The 25835-nt window shown below is 52.0% G+C and overlaps 3 long non-coding RNA genes across 6 annotated transcripts; 1 reads left to right on the top strand and 2 right to left on the bottom strand.

Moving 5' to 3' along the window:
• Positions 1 to 278: 278 nt before the first annotated feature.
• LOC147651007 (uncharacterized) lies at positions 279 to 13266 on the bottom strand. The gene is made up of 3 exons (XR_015275052.1): positions 8990 to 13266; positions 3050 to 3167; positions 279 to 2447 (listed from the first exon to the last, which is right to left on the bottom strand). It is a non-coding gene; the product is annotated as an uncharacterized LOC147651007 (long non-coding RNA).
• On the top strand, positions 11878 to 22552 carry LOC111935097 (uncharacterized). Of its 4 annotated transcripts, XR_002867596.2 has the most exons (5): positions 12623 to 12710; positions 16912 to 17087; positions 20308 to 21976; positions 22073 to 22198; positions 22343 to 22552. It is a non-coding gene; the product is annotated as an uncharacterized LOC111935097 (long non-coding RNA). The 4 variants fall into 4 exon arrangements; XR_015275050.1 differs by lacking the exon at positions 12623 to 12710 and adding an exon at positions 11878 to 11951 and having other exon boundaries at positions 22073 to 22552; XR_002867594.2 differs by having other exon boundaries at positions 22073 to 22552.
• Positions 22036 to 25817, bottom strand: LOC147651006 (uncharacterized). Its single transcript, XR_015275051.1, has 2 exons — positions 24789 to 25817; positions 22036 to 22394 (listed from the first exon to the last, which is right to left on the bottom strand). It is a non-coding gene; the product is annotated as an uncharacterized LOC147651006 (long non-coding RNA).
• Positions 25818 to 25835: the final 18 nt, after the last annotated feature.

Below are 25835 nucleotides of genomic sequence, written 5' to 3'. Positions count from 1 at the left end.
AATCTAATACTGCCTCTGAGCAAGCTGTTGTGCTGCTGAGCATCCAAGTCTGTGGTGGCACCTGCTCCTGGGGTGTCACTGGGAGCAGGAGGGACAGAGCTGGTGGCAGCCAAGTACCTGTGTACTTGGTGTGTGCCCAGCTGATGCTGAAAGGGAAAATGTGATGGCCTTGAAACATGGACCTTCAGGGAAACCTGGGCTGGATCCTGTTCCACACAGCTGCAGACAGATGCTTGTCTGCAGTGGAAAAGAATCTTTCTCCCTTTTTTCCCCAGCAAAAGAGATTTTTTTTAAATTTTTTTTTTTTTTTTCCTTGTGGGAGGGCTTCACAGCACACATCTGCACAGAGCATCCTCTGAAGGGCAGAGTAATGCTCGGGGGGTCTGGCACTATGGTTTGGGTGCTGTTGTGGGGGTTCCCCACTCTGGCAGCTCACCATTCAGCTGAACCCTCCCCTGACCCAATGTGTGTCACAGTCCTCTGGATGAGTGTCCTGGAGCACGGCTCCCCTCACCCACTGTAGAAGGGGCACCGCAGCCCCAAGCCCCTGTCCCTGTAGTGATGGAGGCACGCGTTCCCTGTGCTGCCTGTGGCTGCCTTGTGACATGTCCCCTGCCAGGACCCTCCAGCTGAGACTTGCAGCGAATGCAGGAATAACACACAGAATCTGGCAGGGGGTTCGGGTTTGGTGGCTTTTCCTTCTGGGAAACGGTTTTCCGAACAGGAGCCTCTTGGGGGCGGTTTGGGATTGTGCATGAAACACTTCTCCCTGCCATTCCCTGCCCGACAGCGCTGCCTGTCTGCTGCCTCTGCCCGCGGCTCCCCTCCATGGAGGGCAAACCTCCGCTTTCCTTGCACACGGAGAAGACAGACTCCTAGGCTGAATGAATCTTGCTAAGGCTGTTTCACTACATCCTGGAAAGAGGCTGCAAAACACAACAGGGCTGGCTTGAAACAAAAACTAATACCGCCTCTGAGCAAGCTGTTTTACTGCTGAGCATCCAGGTCTGTGGTGGGAGCAAATAGCCACGAGCAGGGTGCTCTGACAAGGTGACAAGGGCTCCAGTGGCTGCCCAGAGTCAGGCACACAGCAGCCAGTGCCACATCACTCCTCTCAGAACCCCTCTCTTTCCCAGAAACCTGCGTTTCACTCTGGAGAGCAGGATCCACACCCAGCTCTGGTGTGCTGCTCTACTGATTTTATTTGTTTTGTTGTGTTCCGGGAAAGCTGCACAGGAGCTGGGTGAGTGGGCAGGTTTCTGGCAGCAGCGCTGGGATTTGTGCTTCCCCATGGGTTTCCAGAGCATTCCCTGGCCCGGGCTGTGGCTCGCCTCTGGGCAGGTGAGCTGCATTCCTGGGTGGATAACGCAAAGTCCTCTCAAGGGACAGCTGCAGGGGAGGCTTCACTCAGGTCTTCCATGGCCTCTGCCTTTGCCACACAAGCATTGGGAATGTCCAGGAGAGCCTGAGTGCCAGGTCAGTGTCTGTCTGTGCACTGAATGAACAGCCTATGCTGCTCCAAAGCCATTTGATGGGATAATAGTAATGCAGAGCTGGGAGGAACCTTCAGAGATCATCCAGGCCATCCCTAGGTCATCTCCTGTATGAACCTGAATGTTCCCACTGGTCCTGGACACTGCACCACAGTTCCCCAGGAGCTGACAGGCTCAGAGGGCATCCTAATGAATAACCTGAAACTGTGTTGAAATTAAAGCTTATTACTTCTCCTATTCCAGTCGGATGTTGGTAGGATGTTCACAGCTCCCTGCAGCTCCCTCTTTCATGTCCACAGATCTCCTGTGTCCGGAATAAAATCCTGCAGGCTTTGCCAGCTGCTCCTGTACCTGGAGGGATAATGCAGGCAGCTGCGCACAAGATCTGGGCTTACACTTTGCTGGCTTCAAGCAGCGGGTATCTTGCGACAGCATTTTGAGGGCAAACATCCCAGTCAGTTTGGTTTAAAATAAATAAATAGTAACAATAACAACCCCTCCACCACCCCCCACTCCAAATGAGGTGGCTCAGGCTATGAGTCACCCTTTCCTGCAACCTTGATCCCCAGCCTGCTTTTGCACACTGGTTATTCATACCTGGAAGCAGAATACTGCATAATTCTTTCCCAAACTACATCTTCCTTTCCCCACCCCTTTTTTTAATCTATTTGCCAAGGTCATCTGTATTCTACCACAGTCCTGCAGCACATCCCCTTGGGGCAGTCTCAGCTGAGCCACTGATGGAGCTGTGGAGAATCTCTCACTGTCTCCTCCCCCTTCCAGAGGGAACCACGGGTAACTGATGAGAAGAATTTTTCTGCATGTTTTGCAGCCATCTTGCAGGTTGAGTTAATCTTGAGTTTCTTGATTTTTCCAGTGGGAATGACAGAATCTTGCTGAGCAAAAGCCCTAGTAAAGAAATATGGTCCTTGCTGTTCTCTCTGCTTCCAGGTCCTGTTGCAAAAGAAAATTGATTTGGAGTAACATGACTAATTCTTGTTATTGACCACCCTGACCATTTCTAGGTGCTTTGTACTTCCGTTCCCCAGTTCAGGGATGCCACGGAGACCAGATTCAGTTTCTGGAACACATTTGCCTTAGCGTAAATAACCCATGGTGGTGTCCATGGGGTTGGGAAATATTTGGAGTCCTGCCTTTGACCCTGTAGGCAGCAGAGGTCACTGGCTTGTTTGCAGATCCAGGTGAAGGCTGGAGGACATGGGGCTGCTTGGGATCATGCGTGTTGAGAATGGGGACCTCACAAGTGCTTTTGTGCCCAGGGGTCCCCATCCTCGAAACCTGTGGCATCCCAAATTTCAACATCCCAGCTCCCCAGCAGTTGTGGTGAGGTGGCACCAGGTGGCAGCAAGGGACCAGCATGGGGAGCAGGGGGCTGCAGCACTCTGAGGGGAGCAGAGAGAGCCGTAATGCTGCACCCCCTGCTCCAAACTGCACCCAGAAGGGTCCAGCTCGTTGCTTGGGGCTGGTGTCTGGGCAGGGTCTGGTCTCTCTCTGTGGGAGCTGGGTCCTGCATGTGTTCCCAAGCCATGGGGGACCTGTCCAAGGACAAAGCCCAGCATTCCTGTCTCATGCTTGGAGAACTGGGTGCTCTTGGGGTCAAATTCTCTCCTTCTGTAAGACGACCAGACTTTGAAGTTTAAGAGCAAGTCACTCCTGCAAGGAGTTAAATAATTAACCTGTTTTGCAAGAGCCTCAATTTGGCCTGCAAGCAAACCCCTCTGTGCTCTTGAGGATGCTGTCACCAGCTCACAAATGCTGATCTTGGGTTCTGGCTCAGAGGGGGGTGATGTGAGGGATGTGAAAAGAAAACTAGGTGATGCTGGGCCAGGCCACCACTGCTGAGAGTGTGTCAGTTCATGTCTCCCATTCTAGGGGGCCTGGAGGAGGTGGGGATGACGTATCCTTTGTCCCTGGAGAAATGATGTCAGGCCTCCCATGCCACACAGCTCAGGAGAGCCCATGCAGCATTCTCCTCTCTTCTCCTCTCTCTGCATCTCTCTTCAGAATCCACTCCCCTGCCAGCAGTTCCTATCTGAGCAACCAGAGAGCTGCAGTCAGAAGAGCTCCTGCAATTCTCCCTGCAGTGCTCAAGAGCTACCGACCTGGACTGAGTTAGTGGGAGAGACACCTGTCCACAGCACACCTGGCAGTATCCTCTGTCTCGGTGCCTGACTTTGGTTTAGCTGTGTTTGAAGCCTGAGCGGGCGGCTCAGGGTGGAGGCCAGAGCGGCGCCAGCCCACAAAAATGGGATCAACAGCTTCTTCCTGTTGTGCAACTGCTGTACAGCCCACGTAGAGAATTTTTGGGAGATTTGTCAGGGCTTTTGTTTTTTCAGTTAATATTTATTTGCTTGTTTTGGGTCTTGCTTTCACAAACAAGGAATTTGAATAGTACAGGCTGAGAGGGGGCATGAACCTTGCCTAGCCTGCCCTGAAATGCTGTGTCCTGCTCCAGGAGCTCCCTATGCCCACCCCAGCTGCCTTCACCTGTCCAGCCCTGGCTTCCCCTGAGCATGACTCCCCAGTCCCACTGGCTCTGGAGCCAGGATTCTGGCACAAATATTATTTACAGTTTTGCCTGGCAGCCTGCACGTGCTTCTGCTCTTATGTAATATTTCAGCCCAGGGTACATGCCCACTCATCCATCCCCTACACACACAGGGCCCTGCGCTTTGGGTACCAACACCCCTGCTCCAGACCTTGTGTTGGAGGCAAGGAACAGCTGATCTCATCCCCTAGTGTAGAGTCCCACATGAGTGTAGTGTAGAGCCCCACATGAGCCCTGCCTGTGGGGCTTCAGGCTCCTGGCCAGACAGGATTGAGATGTGAGCTCCACTCTGCTCTGAAACCTGCCAAATGCCACTTCCCTACTCCCCACTTCCAGTTTGGTCCTCTCCTTGCTGTTCCTGAGGTGAAGCCGGGAACAAGAGAAAGGCACAGCACTGTGCTCTAACCAGCATTTCTAGCAAGACCCATATTTACTGGATTTCAGACATTTTCTGTATGTGTACACCTGATCTCACTGTATTTCTGCTTGTGGCTCCCAGAGCAGGCACAGGGATGTAGGGTGTGGGCATCGAGCTTCCCAAGCTGAAGCTGTCTGTGGTGTGTAGGGGGAAAGCAGGGAAAAGTTGCAAAACCCAGGGGCCAGAGCAAGAGCTGTGCAGCTGACATGCTGACCATGGCTCAGAGGGCATCAGGGCACAGGCAGCATTTGGAAGAAGAACCCCTGGAGAAGCTGCTCATGCTGGCAGGAGCCTGGCAGCCTGGCCCTTGAGGGATGAAGCCCACATGCTGATGGTGCCATTGGCACATGTGCCATCCCTGGGCTGAGGTGCTCTGTCACCAGTGGAGCGTCGGGCAAGGCTCTCCCCATCTCCATGTGCTGGGCACCAAGAGCTGGTGGCATCACCAGCTGCAGAGAGTGACCCACGTGTGGCTGGCACTGAGGGGCGGTGAGATGGGCCAGGTGCTCCCTCTGGCTCTTGGGTGGGTGCCATGGGGAAGGAGTGCTCTCCTCTCACTGCCTCCAGCCCTTCCCACCATGCCAGTGGCCCACCAGTGAAAGGCAGCACCTGGGAGGTGTCCATGGCTGGGCTGGGAAGGGTGGATCAGATGAGGCAGTGAGTAGCTGCCCGCAGAAAGCTTTCTCAGGCTGTTATTTAGGTCATCCCTAGGGTCCCCAGGAGCCACGTGACTGTGCCCTCGTGCTGGACATGCCACAAACCACTTGTCACTTGACTTCACCACAGCCCAGGGACACTGCTCCCTCTGGGTTTGCCTTTAATTGAGTGAGCAACGTGCCTGCCAAAGATCAGATTGAGGTCAGTTCCAGATCTCCTGGGTGCAATCCCGTGCCAGGCAGGGAAACAGGGAGCCTGATATCTTGCCCTGATGACTGAGGGAGGCTGTTGTGCGAAAGGCCACCAAGAGCTGACAGGCAGTGTGCCCAGGAACCACCCTCCTGCCTGCTCAGGGCTGCACAGGCGGGAACATTTTTTAATTTTAAAACATGTTTAAAACTCTGTGTGTCAGTGTTGGGGTTGTGAGTCGTTCCTACATCCAGGAAGGTTATTAACTGTGCCAGTGGGTCCAGCTGGAGTTATTCACATTGCTCCAAAAAATTGAGGGATCACCAGGAAAGGAGCAAACTACTGCAGCGGTGTCAGCCAGCTCCTGGGATGGGAATGTCACACTGCTCTGGAGAGCACAAACCTTTAGAGAGCTGAGTGTGAAAGTAGCCCTGGAAAGTGCCAGCCTCCAGTGGTGGTGCTGGGAGGGACTGAAAGAGTGGTAGAAACCTTTGTACGGTCCTATCTCTATTTTCCCCATTATAAAGAGCGCAGCAAGCTTTCTCGATAAAAGCTGCCATAAATCAAAAACTGAACTACAGCCAGGATCTCTCCTGGGATGTGCCCTTGAGCCCCAGGCTGCAGGGATGGGATGTGAGCCTGGCGCTCCTCTGCAGCATGTTTGTGGTCCCACCATACGCACACCTCTCCCTGTGCTGAGGACAGCTGGTGTCCTGTCCCCTTCCCTTTGTGGAAGGACAAAGGCTGGTGGGTGGTGAGAGCAGGGCCTCCCTGTTTCCCTTCCAGATACCAGCAGAAATGAGGTTCTCTGAGTTCTTTTGGGGAAATCAGAAGTAGTTTGTGTAAGATTTAGTCATTGGGGATCAGTCTCCTGGGACCATTACTGCAGCTGCAGTGACTGTTCCAGCTTTGTCACCAGTTTTCAGCTAGTACCGCGTTTCCAGGCTCTGTGCCACCTCCCATCCTAATGATCACCATATCCTTCAGAAATCTGCCCCAAAGTAAATCCAGGTCCCATGCCAGAGCTGACAACACCCAAGACCCTGGTGCTGGACACCCATCCCCCTGCAGCCCTGCCAGTGTGCCTTCAGCATGACCAAATTTTGACCATTAAACCACTCCAAGCACTTGCAAAGCAATCCTGTTGCCACAGGCTGGGTTGAATGGCACCATGTGGTGTTAGAATTGTTCAGAAATTGCCTGTTTGAAAGTTTATTTGCAACTGCCCGCTGCTTTACCCTGTCTCAGCTCTAGGGCTGGCAGCATATGAGACAGGTCACTGCCTGAGGCAGTTGATGCTGAAATCATTTTAGATGTGGCCAAACCAAACCACATCATCACCTGTGCATAATCAGAAAGGAAATGTAAAATCTAAAAGTGAATATAAGATATTATGGCATTGCAGGCTCTGGCACCCTGTGGGATGAGTCTGGCCTGACCTGTGGCATCCTCTTGCTTCTCTCAGACCCTGTCCTGCTGTGCCCCTCTGTGCCCCCAGGGTTCATGCAGGGAGCTGAAGCAAAGGGAATGTGCAGCCATAGAGAAGCTGTCTGCCCCCCTCCAAAGCAGTGGTTTCACCAGAGCATTTTAGAGGAGAACATGGTGATTCCATGAGCTTTCCCAATGGAAAAAGCCTCCCTTGCTGTTGCTTTGGTTTTTTCTGGTGGCTCTCTCTGCTAAATGCCGCCTTACAGGATGAGTTAGTATTTTTGATATTTTTAGATGCCTCTCAGCCCAGTGTGAGGGCTCTGTAATTAAAGGAACAGATTTGGCAGTTGGATGTTGCCAAGCTGGAGCTCTTGGTTTGAAACCACCTTCCCAGAAGAATGTGCAGTGCCAGCATGCTGTCCCAGTGAGGGGATGGCCATACTGGGAGGGACAGGATCCCTTTGGGCACCTGCCCACCCTTGTCAGGAGGGATGGAGGGGCTTGAGGGGCACAGACATGGTGCGCTCTGGTTTCTTCGAGACCTGAGATTGTGGAGCTGTGGGGTCTCTGTGCTGCTGCTCCCTCGATGAAGGTGGCAGGCAGGGTGGCACAGGATGGAAACCAAGGCCCCTTCTACTGCCTTCTCTGTGCCCTCATTGTATCCAGAGTGTGTCCCTTCTCCAACCCCGCCACTGGGGTCACTTGTCCCAGAACCTGACTGTGCCTCGACAGGTTGGGTAGCGCCTGTCTGAGCCAGCAAAGCCTATTTCCCTTCACAAGCTGAGAGATAAACCTAAAAATAACCTTGTTATCTTCCACTTGATCCAAATCAACATCAGTCCCAGCTATAAATAGCCATGCATATGTCGAGGTGGGTCGCAGGGTGTGGAGCACTGTTGTTCCCTCTTGGGAGCTGACCCCACTGCAAGGGGGGGTGACAGCAGCAGGATGCAAAGCTGCTGCTTTGGCCCCCCCATGCTGGCCATGCTGAGAAGGGCTGTGCCCCCAAGGTAGCTGCGTGCCAATAGGTGCAGAGGCTCTGTCCCATTGCAAAACAGGTACCAGAAATAGCTGGATAAACACTACCCCATGCGCCCTCTCTGACATGGGGCCTTGCCCAATGTGTTACCCGAAAATCCTCTGGCACTGTGACAGCTGCAGGGCCTGGCCCAGAGGGGCTGCTGTGGGGCTGCCCGGCCTCCTCCTGCCTGTGGCCTCACCCACACTGATGTTCTGTGCCATGCTGCACCCTCCAGGGCTTGCTGCAGCTCCTGTGGTGCTCCATGGTCACCAAGGGTGGGCTCCTGGCACCCTATAATTTAATTCTTTCACCCAAAATTTGCTGCTCCCCTGTGCCAACCTTCCCCATCCCCAGGGAGATGTGCGTTCTCCCAGCTGCAAATGCAGAGGATTTTTGGGATGAAGGCAGCAAAAGAAACTGTCTGAGAGGAACGTGGTAGGGCTGGCTGGGTCAGTGAAGAGGGTGAGCAACTAACTGGGCATTTGGCATAGGTACCTGCACTGTTCCCTCCAGGTTAGCAAGAAATTGTTATACCAGTTAATGTCTTGGCTTAGCCAATTAGAACAGCCAAACTGGGACAAATCCCTTCTTTTGCAACTGCGTGTACCTGCTGGGAATGGGTGCTGTCCCCTCACAACATGGCCCTCTGTCCTCATACACATCACCGGGCAGTGATGTCAAGCTGGCACATTTTACACCATCTCTGAGGTGTGGTTTCCTCTGGCCATGCTGCGTGATGCCTGATGGCAGTGGCAGCCATTTGTCTCTCTCCACAGCTGCTCCAGACTGGGAAATGTGTGTGGTGGCATGCTGGGTGAGGGAAATGATGCAGTGATCTGCAGTGTGCCAGTGGGGAGCCTGGCTCTTGTCCTTGTCCCCAGAAGGTACATGCAGCAGCAGTGCAGGAGGGACAGAGCAGGCTGGTACTGCACCAGCTGCTGTACCACTGGCCAGCAGGGCTGGAAAACAGAGGTGTAGGTGCTGCTGTTGAAGTGATACAACACCTTGGGGCTGGTTTGGGGCTCAGGGTCAAAAGCAGCCCTTTGCAGAAAGGCTGGCTTTGCAGAAGTGGCAGGGCAGGCAGCCCACAGTGTTCCCAGTGCCTTGTGCTGGGCCCCAGCCAGTGCCCTTGCGCTCGCTTCTCTGAGCACTGAAATTAGCCACCAACATCAAAGAGGACAGGGTTAAAAAAAGAGAGGAGAGGTTTTGTTTACCTTAATCAAAAATAATTTGTGGCAACGCATCTTCTTCCAAGGCAAACAGTGCAGGAGCCTGTCCGTGCTAATTTGGGAAGCCGAAAGGGAAATAAAAACATGAACGTCTGACAGGGAAACAACTGGTCTCGTGCGCTAAAATAGAGCCAGGGACGCCAATGAGCTGGAGCTGGAGGAGCTGGGGCAGGCCTGGGAGGGAGGGGTGAAATCCAGGGCAGCAGGAGGGAGGAAACCCGCTGTGCTCCAACGTTGTGCAATAAAGGATAATTCACTCCGTGCTGAGCCCTGCGCCAGGTCCAACCTCCATCCTGGGTGGGCAGGGCTGGGGTGCTGGCAGGGAGGGATCTGCTTGTGTGCTGTTCAGGGGGTTTGTTTGTCTGTGTGTCTGCCCACTGTGCTCGGGACGGAAGCTTGGGACCCAAATGGGCCATGTGGCGAGACACACAGACCCCCCAAAACTCATGTGTGTGGCCAGAGCTGCAGGAAGAGAAGTGCCACCTCCCACCACTCTCATGATGCCCTAAATGACTGTTGTTGTCCCCAGCATGGATGTTAGCACTGGTAACGAGTCACCACCCTCGGTAGCAGTAATCTGGGGGTGGGCACACCCTGGGGACCCCCTTGCAAAGGCTGCAGGAGCATGTGGGGTGGTGATACCCCTGGCCTGGCAGCAGACATACTGTGGGAAGGGGTCCAGGTGCTGCCGCTGCAGGACATCCCCTTCATCTGTGCTTGTGCTGCAGGTCCTTGTGTGGCCCAGGCAGGCAGGGAACCCCAGAGCCGGGCTACAGGACATCCCCTTCATCTGTGCTTGTGCTGCAGGTCCTTGTGCGGCCCAGGCAGGCAGGGAACCCCAGAGCCGGGCAGTGCTGCTGCAGGGGAGGCGGCTCCAGCTCCCCGCGCTGCCAGGTGAGGTGGCAGCAAGTGCCACCTCCGACCGATGCTGAGCGTCACCACAAGGTGCTGAAAGGCCTCCGGCGTGTCACCGTGCCGCCCACGGAGGTGTGACCGCAGGCAGCCGGAAAGGAAAAGCAGCCGCGTTAATGAGAGCGGCGATGTTGGGGCAGCCGGGAGGAGGGTGCGACATCCGTACCTGCTGTGGGAACAGCACGGACTGTCCTGGGCTGCAAACCTGTTCTGGCGAGTTTCTACGTGCTCTGAGGGGGATCTGGGACAGGCCAGCAGTGCCAGCTCTGCTAGGAGCTGAGGGACTGACTCCCCAGTGCTGCAGAACACTGACAGAAGCCCCTGCAGTGTGTTGAAGAGGATGGGACCAATGGAGCCTGCTGGGGCAGGACAGGGAACCCGGCAGGTTTTCTGGGTCTGCATCTGTGTGGCTGCTGGGATATTCTCCATTAGGCGTGGTGCTTGACCTTGCTCAGCTCCAGCCCCATTGCAGCTTTCCCCATGGTCAAAAGAGACTCAAATTTTGCCTCTGGGCTCAGCACTTAATGACACGATGGTCAGCAGGACAAAATAACTCTGCATGGTGGGACACCAGGGTACCAGCACCAAAGGCCACAGAAGCTCCATGTCATCAAGCACTAGAAATTGTTGTTTCTCAGTTAATGGTGGAGCTGAGCCTTGGCTATGCAGGGACAGGGGTCCATCTGGTGAAGGGGTTTTGAGCTACAGAGGATGTGTCTTGGGAAGGGGTGAACTTCAGCCCTGTGTTGACCGGCAGAAATGTGCTGCCTTGACAGTCAGGACCTGACAGTCAGGACCTGTCAGTCAGACCCTTCTTGCTCAGGATTCTTTATGTTGGCATGGTTCGGCTTCACGTCCTCCCCTGTTTTCTGCAGGGAGGGGAATGTCCCACCTCTCAGAAAGGGATTAATTGCTTGTCTATATTTTTAGCCAGTATAGTCTGAAATTATCTGCAACTGGAGCAAAGGGGAATGAGGCACCAGGGAGGTCAGAACCCCTCAGGGGTAGCTGCACCCTGGTAAGCGTCCAGCTGGAGCTGCAGGAGCAGATACCAAGGAATGCAGGAGCAGGTACGGCACCCAAAGCAAACAGAGCTACCCACAAACCCCACATCTGCACCTCTGCTAATGACAGGGCTGGATGGCTCAGGGGAAGCTGGCACAGGTCAGTACTTCAAAGAAAGTACATGTACATCTGGCCATGCCAGCTTCTTTAAATAACCAGACAGCAAGTCTGTTTAATGCAAGGAGAGTAAAACCAAGCCAGTTTCTCACTTTCTTTTTGGCACAGTTCTGAAGTAGAGGGCTTCAGGAGAGCTGTGCAGACGTACCAGCCAAGCTGCAGCAGTGCCTCACCAGTCTCATCATAGACATTTTTCAAGGCTGCACCACATGTGGTGGATGGATGCCCATGCCTGTGTCACCCCAGCCTACTTCTCCGGGGTGAACATAGGCTGATGTCATTGTCAGTAATGACACATGGGCATTTTCTTAATTTCTTTGAGAAATTAGACTGAGGAATGACCTTCCACTAAGTACAGTTAATTGCTAACAGAAACAGGGAGCTGAGGGGTGCCAGCCCTGATGCATAGAGGTGGGGCAGGGGGAAGGAGGGAGACAGCGTAATTTGGCATTCATTTCCCATCCAGGTAAATCTGCAACATTTTCCAAAAATAACTGACTCAGCCCTACTTGGCTGCCCAGGACAGAGGACCCTGGAGCAGGTGAGTTCTTGTGAGAAGCCATTGGCAGGCTCCAGCATCAGATGGCTGTGGAGGAGGAGCATTGCAGGGATTTTTCCTGGAAAATCATTACATCTTTGACTCAAGCTGCCCTGAGAGAAGCAAGCACAGCCCAGTCCACACTGAGCTGCACAGCAGGGAGGTGATGTCACATCTGTTGGGATCACGAGCCTGTATGGGACACCATTGCCTCCCTCTGCATCAGCACAGTGGGATGTCTCATAAACCACAATTAAATGGTCCCTGCTTAGCTGCTTAGCTCGGGGCATGCAGGACCCCACGCTGGGAAGAGCTGTGAGTGTGCTGGGACAGACGGTTTGGGCTTTGCTCTGTGCGTCACCAGCCTAGGGGGTGGCTTCTGTGTGGTTTCTCCCCAGAACATTGGCAGCTGACAGCCAATTTTGTCTGTTCCCCCTCCCTGTGCTATGAGGGTGGTGGGAGATGTCCTGGGGGTCCAGGCAGTGGGCCTTAATCCTCTAGGGATTTCTTCCCCTGCAGTTTCTGCAGAGGGCTGAAGGCTTTGAATTGCTGAAACCAGCACAGCTGAACCCAGAACTTGCTCCTGCCCAGTTGTGTATACAAGAGAATACTGGTGTGGGGACATGTGTGTTGCCTCCTCTCTCCTGCAAGAGCCCTTGCCACTGGGTTGGGAAAGGTTTATTTCCTCAGGCATATTATAACCCATTAATTAGGTAATGGACACTGTGGGCTGAGGTTTGGGTTTCACCCACTGTGGTGTCAAATGGAGGTCAGGCTCTTGGCTCTTCCTCTGCCCTCATTTAAGGGCTCTGGTGCCTGTGGCTGTCATGAGAGCAGAAGGGCATCTCTGCTGCCTGCCCTGAGCTTGGCATGGGCAGGTGTTGGGGCCTGGGACTGGTATGCATGGTATGGCTGTTTGTGATGCAGCAGCTGCTCCTTGGGGTCTCGAGGATGGGAAAGAACACAGAGGGTCTCACCAGGACATCCCCCAGCATTCCAGTGCACGGGGGATTGTACAGAGGTTGAGGTGACCCCAGCATCTGCCCATGCTTGGGGTGTTCCCATTTTTGCCAGGTGAGGGAGGTGGGACATGCTGTTAGCTGGCACAGCAGCAGGATGACGGTGCTGGCTGCACCCCTTCCTTGATCCCAGCATGCCTGCAGCTATTTTTACACCCCAGAAACATTTCATTCCCAATGCCATGGGTTAGCAAAAATTCTGGCATTAACTAGAGCATGTTCCTCATGACCTGGAAAGGTGCAAGGAGCCAAGGGCTGGTGTTCATTAGTTCTTGGGGATTCAGAGTGGGGGCAATGTGCAACCAGACTTTACCCTGGAACGCACCCTGGTGAAATCCAGGCATAGCCACCCCAGCCTGGATGGAGGAGATCCATCTGCCCCATGAGGGCTCATTGCATCGCTGCCAGTGTATCCACTCATCCTGCAGCTCTCCTCTCTCATTTTAACGTGCTTTTCTCATTTGCTGCACTGTTATTTTGTTCTGAAAGAGCTTCAGGAGATTTCTGTGTGTCCATCCTGCTGGGAGGAAGCAGAGCCACCCTTCTGCCCTCCTTGCTCCCGGGTGTAAGGAGGTCTTTCTTTCCCCCTTTTATTTTAGCACTTTGATGTCATCATAATTTATTTTTGCAGCAGAGTTGTTTTCATGATAAAATGGAAATGTTTCTCATGGGTGGCTTTAGAATGAAAGGCTGAGTGAGGAGGCTAAAAATAACATCATGTTATGTTATGAGTGACTGGGCTGGGCAGGGACTGCTTGCTGAGCTGGCGAGGGGACTTGGTGGTCTCTAGGGCTGTGTCCAAGGAGACCCTTGCCAATGGTTAACCCTTGCTTCACTGGAGCACATGCTCCACCAGCCAAGCTCAGGATTGCTTTTCTCTGGAGCTAATCTTGGTTATGCTGCATTAGGGGCAGACATCCCCTCTCCTGAGATGCGGTCCTCCTTAGATGTCGTCTCTCCTTGTGTGAGCTCTTGATGGCTGGATGAGGTCACAGAATCCCACAGGAACATTGCAAATGGCATGGGTGCACAAGGAAGGATGAGTCAGGGCATGCTGAAGCCCCCAGCTTCTCCCCACCTCCAGAAAGGAGAAAGTCAGGAGCTGATAAGAAGGATGAAGCTGAAGAACCATAACTGAATAGCTGCCTGCCTCTCTCCCCAGGGGTGCATTGAGGGCTGCCTCTGTGGGAGTTGGATGTGTCCTGAGCAGGATATGGCTGTCAGCCTTTATCCACTGGAAGTAATGCTGCTGGGGAGAGCTCTCCCAGTAATGTCTCTCATTACATGAACTGACTGCCCCGCTAGGAGGAAAGTTCATTCCCGTTTACCCTGTTGACTCATCTTCCCTTTCATCTTCTCTCTCAGATGTAGCTTATTATATGGTGCTATAAATAGGGTTTGCTCCTGATTACATGTGCCCAGCTCTTACCATTTCTTGCCCAGGCATGACGTCAGCAGAGAGCCTCCTGGAATGGTTGTGTAACATTTCCTTACGGCTCTGGAAATGGGAGTGGGTGGGTGAGCTTGTCTGGGGCTGTCTCCTCCTTTTATTCTTGATGGCAATAGCTCTGAGGGTGCTTCTGACCAAATCTCATCACAGCATCCCTTTCTGCTGCTCACTCACATCTCTTCTGTCCTCCAAGTACTGACCCCCAAACTCCTGCTGCTGTGTGTCAGGCCCCACTGCCTGGCTCCCACTGTCCTGGAACTGCAGAGCAGAGCTGTTCAGGCTGTGACCTTGCTCCACAGCAGCTGTGAGCAGCTGGGCAGCATGGCAGATCCCTGTCCTGATGGACAGAGACAATGCAGTCTCTTGGTGTTCCATGCTTCAGTTGCATATTAGCAGAACACAGCATATTTCCCAAGCGTGCCTTCAGAGCCTTTTAAGCGTGTCATGGATGGCAGGGAGAGCATCATAGGAGCTTTTCTTGCTGTGTAGGTGCACCTACAGTCAGCATGCAGCCATCTCTGACGAGGAGGTGCCAGGCTGGCTGGCCTGGCACAGCAACACTCCTAGGAAGCGTCAGCACATTGCTCAAAGGCGTTTGCTATAAATAGATGGGTGGCTCAAACTGAAAGCTGTAATCATGTATGTGCCAGCACAAGATGGGAATGGGTAAACACAGGTGGCTGCTGTGTCCGCCAAAGGCAGCTGAATGACACCACCAGCATCTCACAAGTGTGGCCCAGTGACATAAATATCCTCAGCATGGCTGCAAGGTGGGGAGCAGGATGAGCAAAGCCTGCAGCTCTGATAGGATGGCAGAGTCAGCAGAAATTATGGGGCCTTTGGTCTCCTTGTCCTCAACACAAATCCACACCTGGGAAGTTAAGGACATGGAAAATGATGGCAGGGACTGAGCTGACCTTGACAATGAGCACTGGGGTGCCAGGGATGTCTGCTTGATCGCAGTCTCTGCAGAGTTTGGGGGTTGGTAGTGCAGCTCCTAACTTGAGGCACAGTGAAGTCAGCTTTTTACTGAGAAATTACTTTCAGCTGCATGCAGGCGGGGTTAAATTGCAGATGAAAGTCAAATATTTACAGCATTCAAATTTGCACAGTGATCTGGGTTGGGAAACCTTTAGTACCGATTCCTATGTGGAACAGCAATGTTAGCAAGCTGGTGGTTTTGCCCTGCTCTGGTCTTGCCACGGAGAGTGTGGACTAGCTAGCCTTGTTTCCCAGTGCTGTCCTTGAGGGATACCAGTTCCCTGTGGGATTTTGATGCCAGTTGAAGTGGGTGAAAGTTCTGGGATGTGCTGCCAGGTTTTTAAGGCCAGGAAGAACAATGATCTCCATTAAGTGGATGTGTTCCATAATAGGGACTATTGTGATTCTCACATTCCTTGGTCACCATTTGGGTGGTTAATTATCCTTGTTCTTAAGTAAACAGATAATTGTGCCTTATTGAAGGGAGGATGTTGAAGAGACAAAAGATGGGGTATGGGCTCTGCTTATCTCAACTGCAGTAGCTCCTCATGGACCTGCCATGCAGGATGAGGGCAGACGGCTGATATATCAAGAATGGTGCTGCATCTCCAGACCATGGGCCACCACAGAAGCTCTGCCTTGAACCTCCTAGGACACTTTAAGGAGCCTGTCTCTATGGATCTGGGGTGATTTTGGATGAATTTCCATGACTCAGTGAATAGGGAATTGATCACTCGCCAGCAGGGCTGGCATCACCAGTGTGAGTGAAATTTGATGGGAACAACCAGTATTTATTGAGGTGCTGGCACTGGAGGGGAAGCACCCTGGTGAGAGCCCTGGGGAAGAGGCTGGGATTGGAGAGCCTGGGTTTCCCTGCAGATTTAGGCAGCAGGCTCTGGGAAGCCTCAAGCTGATAGAAGAAGAAAACCTTATTGCCCTTAGGACTGCTGTGCCATTGTTCCTAGTTTTTCTTTGCATTGATGGTTGCAGACTTACTGGTTTTAACTGAGATGCTGGAAACTGCTACAGTGATAAGGAGTCTGTCAGGGGATGTGTAAGCTCATGCTGTGATGTCCCCACTTCACCCTTTCCAAAGCCCTCAGTGATAAGGCAGGAAAATGAAGAACCACAAATTCACACTTAGAAGAACTTCCCTGTTCACCTTAAATAAGGGGTGAAAGACTCTAAGTGTGTTTTCCCATCCTCCCCAGGGCAGCCCACAAGAGTGAGGCTGCCTTGAAGCTGCCCAAATAGAGACGCAGGATTTGGGATTCTGCAGAGGTTGAAGGAAAGCTCTCCTGGATGGGAACCTGCACGTGTCGTGGGTGCTCTGTCTATGATGTTAATCGACTGTGGATTGATTCTGTGGCATCAACCATGACAAGCTGTGCTCCAAAAGCCTGGGGATAGGGCAAATAGGACTGGAGCCACTCCGAGTGTGCTCTGGCTGAGCCACACAGACTGTGTCCCCCTGCCAGTTGTCAGCAGAGGTGTGCCATAGGCTTCACAAGCAAGCATGAAGTGAGCCTCTTGTCAGCTTCCCAAGGATGGGAAAGCCAGTGCCAGCCCCTTCAGCTCCCTGTGTCTCCCAGCACGTGTGCACCTCACGGGCCTTGTGCCTCCCCACTGGCACAGAGCCAAGCCGCTTGCAATGAGGGAACCAAAACACAGCAGCCAGGAGGATTTTACAGGCTCTTTCATTAACCTTGGCCCAAATACAGTTTGGTTTAATAATCCCTGCACAGATTGCCCAGATCAGGGCAGCATTTGCCTCATCTCTGAGATGAGAGACAGGGAAAATCATCAGGAATGTTTTTTTTTTCAGAAAACTTCATCATCTCCATGACCCATCTGACAGATTGGCCTAGGAAGGGGGGCAGCTGCCCTGCTCCATGCCAGACACAGCTCACATTCCTCCCATCTCCAGCACAGCTGCTGCACTCACTCAGCTTATGAATCCTGCCCTACTTTGGATCAGCCCACAGCATCTTTGATTTTGAGGTCAGTGACAGCTGCTGGCAAGCCTGCACGCCCTCACACCGTGTTTACTTTTTAAGCAGCTCAGTGTAAATACAGAACAGCTTCCTTGGGCTGCTTTAACTGTTTCAGTATTCCTGAATTTCAGGAGAACTTGGTATGAATTGGGATGGGGCTCACAGCCTTCATATAGCTGTGGTTTTGCACTGGATGAGGCTTCAGTTCTTCTGCTTAATTCTGGGTTTGGTTATTGAGCCCTTACTAATAACTGAAGAGGAGACATGGGGGACTTCATTGTGACCTACAGCTTCCTCTTGAGGGGAAGCAGGGGGGCAGGCACTGATCTCTTCTCTGTGATGACCAGTGACAGAACCCAAGGGAATGGCATGGAACTGTGTCAGGGGAGGTTTAGTTTGGATGTTAGGAAAAGGTTCTTCACCCAGAGGGTGGTTGGGCACTGCAACAGGCTCCCCAGGGAAGTGGTAATGGCACCAAAGCTGCCAGAGATCACAAAGTGCCCCATGCACAGGCACATGGTGTGACTTTCTGGAGTTGTCCTGTGCAAGATCAGGAGTTGGACTTGATGATCCTTGTGGGTCCCTTTCTCAGTGATATTCTATTATTCTGTGAATTTGTGATAATTGCTTTATCCTGGGCTCACACATAATCTGCAACCTCCTGTTTTTCCTTTGGGAGATGGAGAGAATCTTTGCAATTCTCTGATGACCTTCTATAGCCTCTCCCCTTTGGGGGATGCTGAGCTTTACTGATGAGATATTTGCCCTATGCTGCTGACAATGCACCCCCTGCCAGCCCTTCCCCAGGCAGAGGCACCAGGATATACCATGATACACCCTCCAGTCCTTCTCCATTGGCCAACCCCTGCTGCTGCCTCACTGGGAGAGCCTTAGCCCCGTGCTGACAGGCAGCTGGAGAGCAGCAGGAGGCCAGCAAGATGTCATCTCTGTTCTGGGAGAACATGCTGTTCCCTTCTGCAAATGACTCGGGAGGAAGGAATTTAACTCAGAATTTCCTCCTTAAGAGCTCCAGCCCTTGTTCTGGCCAGATGCTTCTGGGAGAGGGATTTTGGCCAGCTGGGATACAGGAGGAGAGCAGAGAATGACTTTAGAGACAGGATGCCCCGGGGTAAGGCTGCTGAAGAGTTTAGATCCCCTTATTTCCTAATTTCTGTTTATGGTTCTGGCACAGATTTCTGTAGCCGGCTACTAGGGAAGTTCTGAGATGGAGAGGTGGGGAGGAGAGAGGTTAAAACACCTTGTGGCTCAGGCAGCCCCTGCAGGGCCCCAGAGGTGCTGGTACACACTGTGGCAGCATCAGCATGCCTGGGAAGGCATGCCAAGCATTTGCAGCCTCTCTGGCATGCCCATGGCTCGATGGAGATCCCCTGCCCCTCCTTGCTGCCCCAGGCCTGTATCACTTGCCCTGGGAAAGCTGCCCACAGCTGTCCACCCAGGGGCTGCAGGGACCCCCATGTCCTCTTTGCAAAGAGGTGACAGGTGAAGTTTCCTCTTTGCCACGTGGCTGCTTGTGCCACCTTACAAGCTGAGCCACCCTTCCACGTGGCTGGTCAGCACGTGAACTGCTCTAGCCCAAAAGCACAAGCCAGTTGTCAGGCTGGAAATCATGACTTCCCTGCCATAGCAGCTTTCTCTTTTACTTGCTCCAGAGCCATGATGTTCTTGTTTTGGCTCAGCAGTGGTCTGGGTTCTGTGAACAGCTGGCATAATTAGTGCTTTTGGTGCCAGTTGCTCATCACGGGCATTGAAACCCTTTGCAAATTTCTCTATAAGAAGTAGGTCAGCATAAACGCTCTCTTTAGAAAGAGGAGAAGCACAGAGGATTAATTAACTTGCTTGGTATTGCACAGCTAGGCAATGGCAGTGCTGTCAGAAAGCATCCCCTGGTCCTGAGGGAAGCAGGGGCTCTTGTGGCAGGGTGCTCCTCCTGTCTGCTGGACACGATTGAGAGGCTCCATCCAGCAGCTGCCTAGTGCAGCCGTGTTGTCTGCTGGCTGAGTGATAAAGCTCCCATCCTTACAAGCTTACAGCTCACGGTTGCTGATGCCTGGATGTTTGCAGCCGCTGCCTGTTTCAAAGCAGCAGATGCTGGCAGTGATGTAACCAGGTACTAAAAATAGCCTGAGGAAGAGTTCCTGAAGCAGCATGAGAAACTGCAGGGAAGGGATAGATGGGAGGACTGAATTCACAAGAAATTACATTCCCAATCAGTGCTGATTCAGTCTATCCACTTGGCATTGCTTGGAATGCTGCTGCTGCAGGGGCAATGGGCCAGGAGCACTTGCTGCTGCCAGCTCCCTGGGTCCTGAAGACCTGATGGAACAAGTTCACCCCAGCTGGGAGACAGCTTTGCTTATCCCCATCCTTCCCAACTCTCATGTGGGTCTTGTGGCGTGCATTCTTATCCATGGAGAGCTGGTGGGGAAAGCTGGTGGAGAAAACCATACCTGAATGGTAGGAAAGGACTAAGAGCTTTCAGCAAGGGACAGGAGGGTGCAAGTCACAGCCATGGACACACACGTTACAACATTTTTTTGGGACTGGTCTGCTAGTGAGTGAAGCAATCTGCTTGGGAAGCCCCCATGATCTAACTGTGGAATCTGCAGTAGTTCAGCCCATTCTTCCATGGTGCCCATCACATGAGGCCGAGCTTTCCTCCATGGCCATGGTCCCAAGGGGACTCGTAATCCTGGAGCTCACAGCCACTGCCAGCCTGCCCTGCAGTACTGCTCTGCCTTCAGCACCATCAGCTCTTCAGGGGGAACAAATCCATTCAAGGGAAGGATTTTGCTCTTCCCTGACTAAAGAGATCTAGATTTATTTTCATATGAGCTAGACCTCCTTGTTTACACCATCCCAGCAGAGTTTTCCCCTTCAAGGTGGGATGAAAATGCTTATCTGCAAAGCTAAAAGGTACATGGGGTTATGTTCTGACTTCAACAGCATCATCTCCTCCTTGATGGCTGCAGTAATGAGCATGACTGCTCAGGGAGAAACCAACAGGAGGAGTAGGCAAGGGGAAAGAACAGGAGGAAACCCAGATCCAAGCTCCTCTACAGGAGACAGAATGCAAGAGCATTGGGGGGACTGCCTCTAGGGACACACTGAAGGGTGAAAGGGAAAAGGAGGGAGGCTTTGGTTCCTTCAGTGGGGCATTAGTGCTGGAGCATCTGCAGCCTGAGACTGTGGTTATTTGGTTTCTTCAGGCTTGGCAGGCAGGGGACAGAGCTGCTGGCGAGTCTGTGCTGTCACAAGCTGGAGCTACGCTTGATTTCTGCAAGGAAGGAGGTATTGCAGACAACACCTGGCCCATCTGCAGCAAGATGGATTGTAGTGAGTGAAGCATCAGAAGCCTTTTCCTTCCTGCACAAAAGGCACCCTGTGATGTGTGAAATACAGACAATCCCCTCTCAACTGCTATTTCTGACAGCTTTTATTTCTCTCATTGGACTTACTGCTGTAAAATCTTGCAAGCATTAGTATTGAATTATATTGAATGAGGATGAGAAATTTTAACCAGTTCTTTACCTGAGGGACTCAATGAGGGATGTCTGCAGCTGCTGAGATAAAGCTTTTGACCTTCTCTTGCCTGCAGACACCTCCCAAAAGATCTTCTGAGACCAGCCCTGATCCCACAAAAGTGGGAGCAGGATTTGTGGTGTACCTCTGGGCAAAACCAGGCTGTGCAAAGTGTCCACAGAAGTAAAAATGGCATTCAAAGGCCAGGGGTGGCAGGTTTATAGCAGCTGAAGGAGAAGCTTATTTTGGTTGATGTTTATATCTGAACTAACTTAACCCTGCCCTAAATAGTCTGCACTGCTGTGCTGCACTGAGCAGTGCTGGTGACATTTCAGCAGTACCAGGTGGGTAGTATGGTGGGGCATGCATGTGCAGGACACCAGCCAAAGCCCAGTATCACCCAGCTTGGGAAGTTCCCAAAATGTTCACTTGAGGACTTTCAGCTCTTACTCATGCCACTGTGCATGCTGGGAGGTGGGCCAGTTTTGCTGAAGGCAAACTCATGAAATTGTGACTGTATAGAGGGCAGAGAGCAGTGCTGTGGGGCAAGGTCTGGGTGCTGCGACCAAGACTGAGGTCTCTGGCCACAACCTGGAGCAGAAAGCGCAATCCCAGACACAGGGATCTGGCGCAAAGCACCCCCATGATAAATGTAAGCATTCCACAAATAATAATAAAAATGGAGATAATTAGTCCAGCCTGCTGGAATGGCCCTTGTACCACTGCCTGGCCCTGTGGGATGGAAAAAGGAGCTTATTCACCAAGGAGTGCCTAAGGGAGGCTCAAAAGAAGGAGAATCAGACAGTGAAGCTGCAGGAGATCAGGCTCTGAGGAACAGGGCTGCTTCAGCCTACGAGCACAAGAGGAAACTCAAACTGATGGCTCTTTCTGCCTTCAGCTGCAGCTGAGATGTACCATGAAGCACCACAGCTCTGACAGGGGAGGCAGGAGTGAGGAGCTGACCCACACCTTTGTGTGTTTGGATTTTGACTCTGGCTGCAGTCTGCTGCCCCAAACACAGCCCACCAGCCTGACAGATTCCCAGTACAGCCTCCCAATAGTGCCCAGTAGAAGGCCATGTGTGGGTGATGTCACTGTGCCAGGGTGTGCCTTGCCACACAAGGGCCCTGTGTACCTCCAGTGTTACCTGTGCCCACCAGGAGCTGGGGTCCTGTCTGTGCATTTAAAGGCTTTGCCTTGCCCAGCAGGAAAATTTATAAAAGATTGTATGGAAAAAACCCTCTGGCCTCTCCTAACCTTTGGGAACTTGCTATCGTTGTTCTTTTTGTGTGTTTTTTGGCAAGTTGTTTCATCCTACAATAGCACATGAATTCTGCCGTGACAGCAGATCACTAGGTAGGAGTCCCCCTGGAGAGTTACAGCCTGGGCAGACAGGACTGGTGAAGGGAGGGCAGTGAGGGGACACAGCTGAAACTGGCATTTTATTGTCAGGAGACCGAGCCAGATCTCTGTTAGCAGCCCACGGACACTGTTTCCAGAGTGCTGTATGGCAGATGGGCAAGACAAGCTTTCTGAGGCTGGGGATCTCATCTGAAACCCACAGGAGTGGATTTGGGAGTGAGTCTGTCAAGAATCCTTGTTCTCTGAGGAGGCTGAAGGTCTCCTGTGTCGAGACAGGCAGTAGCTGGCATGCATTGCTGGCTCAGAGGCAGCTCTTTGTTGCTGCCCTCTTTTCTGATTGCGCTCCTTCCTCTTCCCCAGGCAGCAGAGCAGGCTGCAGCAGGATGTGGGCACAAGCAGCCATTTCAGACTCCTGCAGAAACCCAACAAGCACAGGTAGCTGGGCTGTAACACTCAGTCCCTTCCAGCAGTGCACTGCTGCTGGCCCCATTACCAACACAGGTGGCTCACAGGTGCTCCCTGCTTTTCTGAAGCACAGCCAACGAATTAAACCTTAAACCATAAATTACAGATGGTTTTTGCCTGTGGTTCCTGGGTCTGGTCAGATCAGTTGAAGGGAACTTGGGGTTGAGAGAACCCTTTCCATTAATTTGAGCCTTTTTTAGGAGAGCACTGATCCTTCACCTGCAATCCCTCACACCTTGCCTGGTGTAGCAGCAGCTGTCAGCACTCCATCCCTGTAGCTCTTGAGAAATTGCAGAGCTGTGCCTCTATCCAGTAAAAAAAAGTCCAGTTGTGTTTTTCTTATGTGACCCACCCATCAATATGTAACTGCTCAGGAGTAAACAGAAAGTGCCTGGCAAGGAACAGTGTTGCCCAGAGGATGACTGAACTGCTGGGGCTTTGCTGGCTTTGCTGCTGCCCTATGCAAAAAAAATCCCAACCCATTGCTGTCCTTCTCCTAGCTCCATTCTCATAATTACTGTTTTTGACCTTGGAAGGACTGAGGATAGAGTATGGAATCTATTTCCGTGCAAGACACCTTTAAAGCATGATGTTTCACTGCTACTTCATTAAGCACTGTCCTCATTTAGTGGCCTGGCTTTTTCAGTCCTGAATCAGACACATCCTCTGATGAAATGTTTTGAAAGTAAATAATAACTAGAACCATACACACTAATTTGAGCTACCACAGGCACATAAAAATGGCACAGACCACACCATGCAGACAAAGCATGGGATTAAGATTTTTGGTGAGGAATATGCAGTTAGATCACTGAGTTGGGTTGAAACTGGGTTGGTGAGAAGTGGTTGAATTTTGGGAGGTTCCGGGTCTCAGTTTTCATATAAATGAAATTTTGCAACCCTCACATGGTAAGAATAATACTGAATTAGGGAACTTTATAACAGTCCACTGCTCCCTGTAAAAGGTTTAATTCTTAGATCCTTAGCATGGGAGATGAAAAAATAGAAAATGCATTAACTTTATGCTTGAAGGTGTGTCCTCTGGACTGTTGATTTGACAGCCCAAGAGGGAGAAGCTTACTCTGCTGCTTCCTGTATTGTACCAGCTTGGTAAATAACAGGAAGTGCTTGTTCTTTTACACTGTCTGGCACTTAATTGTACATATGTATATATATACACAGTGTACACAAGGGAGAGGAAGGTGTTTGTGGAATCAGAACATTTGTTACCTATTTGTTTTCTGAATGCTTCTGGCAGCAAGAGAAACTGCCTGCATGAGCAGATCCTCACTGGCTTGAATTGCATCTCCTTTATCTTGGTGAGGAAGAGGAGGGTTGAGTTTCCTTGCTACTACAGTGACTCCTGAAGCTAAAGCTCCTTATGTTGGCCTCAGGCCATTGCTCAGAGGAAAATGGTCTCAAGAAGTGCTTCAGGGTCGCCTGGACTGCCATGCAGCCAAAGGATCAGCCTTCCTTGTGTGTCTGGGAGCACAGCTAGCTGGAGGTTCATCCTGGACCTGATGGCATGGGAGGCTGGAAGTTTAGGAAGTGACTCTAGGAGGTGTGCAGGCAAGAGCAGTGTGGGAATGAAAGGCTTGCCAAGCTAAACTCGATGCTTATTACAGGCATGAACTGTATCAGGGAAGCTGATCGTGGAGGAGGTAGGAGATGCCAAGTAACTTGAATAGCTTGGAATTACTCCCCCGCTAATTAAGAGGAACGCAAAGAAGTACAGCGAGGAGTGAGGCTTGAGGAAACCTATTGCTGCTGTGAGCATGTGGGAGTATTCCCAACCTCTGGAGGGATCATGGAGCCACCCACTGGGGAAGGGTCCCATGGTCACCTCAAATCCCCTCTCCCTGTGGCAAGGGAACATAAATCAGATGTGAGCCCTGGGCTAGGTCTGGACTTGAAGACAGAGATTAAAACTAGTAGCACGTGTCAATAACCTCCAATCATAACTGCCAGTCAGATTTCTTCAGTAAATTATAGACCTGCTCTCTCAAGACCAGTTTCAGCCCAAAGAGGCATAGATTTGAACCAAAATGTTTAAATATCCAAGGGAAGTCATCAGGTTTAAATGGTGAGAGACACACACAAAACCAGATTTTTATATTAAGGTAATTATGATGGCACCAGCCAGATAAATGAGAACACTCTCACCAAGCAGGCCTGCTTGGCTTTGACTGTCAGCCTGATGAACAAGAGGAAAATTTCATGCAGTGAGAACCGAGGGGTATAATTGTCTCTTACACAAGACTCTATTTATGCTTTTACTTTAGAACAATTAGAAACCAGAGATCTCTTACCCTCTAAACCTCTTTGGTAAACCAATGCTCACCTCTCCAAACCAAGGAGCCATTCCCAAGCCAGAGAAGCCGGAGGCCCACACACAGGCAGGCAGTCGGGAGGCAGGAGTGGGAGGTTTGAGCAAGATGCCCTATGCAGCCCTGCCTTGGCAGCTCGGAGCCAGAAACACTGGGTCCCTTCTAGAAAAAGAGGATGCCTGTTTCTGGGTGTGTTGTGCAGCAGAAGTGTGGTGGCTTGTGTGGCTTTTAGCTCTCTGACCTTTACTTAAATGAAATGCATAGTAATTTGTATCTAAGTGGAGTTGTTCTGTCTCATTAGTGTGATTAACTAGATGGCAGAGCGTTACTAAGTTCATTGTCAGAGAGACTGTTGCTTAGTAATTTAAACTGCAATAATCTCATTATTCTTTTTTCCTTACAATGCTGGTGGCTCTGTTGTTACCCGCAGTTCATGGCCTCGCATTCAAACCTTGACTACTGTGATTGCATTTTGAACATCAGGCACTGGCCCGAGAAAGTCATCCAGGGTAAAGCTGAGTAGGGGAAGCCTCCAGAACTTTCAGCTGCGTTAGCCTGAGATTTTTGGTGTATAGAAACAGAAGCACAAGATGTGCAGTGAGCTCAGGCACACAGCCCTACGAACCCCCTCTGCTTCAAGGGCCCTGCAGGTGCTGTGCCTGCTCAGCGGGCAGGCTGTGATGGAGCCCTGCAGCCGCGCCCTGGGCCCGTCCCAACTGAAGGCGTGTGTCGCACACCAAGTGTGCGCTGAGGGGAAGTTACGGAGAGCCCCGTCCACGGCCGCTGCGGCCTGCGGAGGAGGAATTCACAGGTCAGGGAGGCGAACGCAGCAGGCCCCAGCCTGTACGTGCCTGGGTGCAGCCTCCAAGCTTGAGGCCACGGCCAGCTTCCCAGCTCTGCCCGCTCGGCCGGAGGCTGTGCGCTGTGTTTGCCAGCCCCCGTGTCCCAGGGCCCGCTGGCAGAGCCGGAGGGGTGCCCGGTCCCCCCGGAGCCACTCGCCACCGGCCGCGGTGCCCGAGGAAGGGGCACCGAGCTGCGGACTGCCCTGCTCCGCTCCCCTG

The sequence above is a fragment of the Cyanistes caeruleus genome, chromosome 11 (genome assembly GCF_971803275.1).
Source record: "Cyanistes caeruleus chromosome 11, bCyaCae1.hap1.1, whole genome shotgun sequence".
Taxonomy (NCBI): domain Eukaryota; kingdom Metazoa; phylum Chordata; class Aves; order Passeriformes; family Paridae; genus Cyanistes; species Cyanistes caeruleus.
The sequence above is the reverse complement of the archived record's forward strand: the minus strand, read 5'-3'. Positions and strand labels throughout refer to the sequence as shown.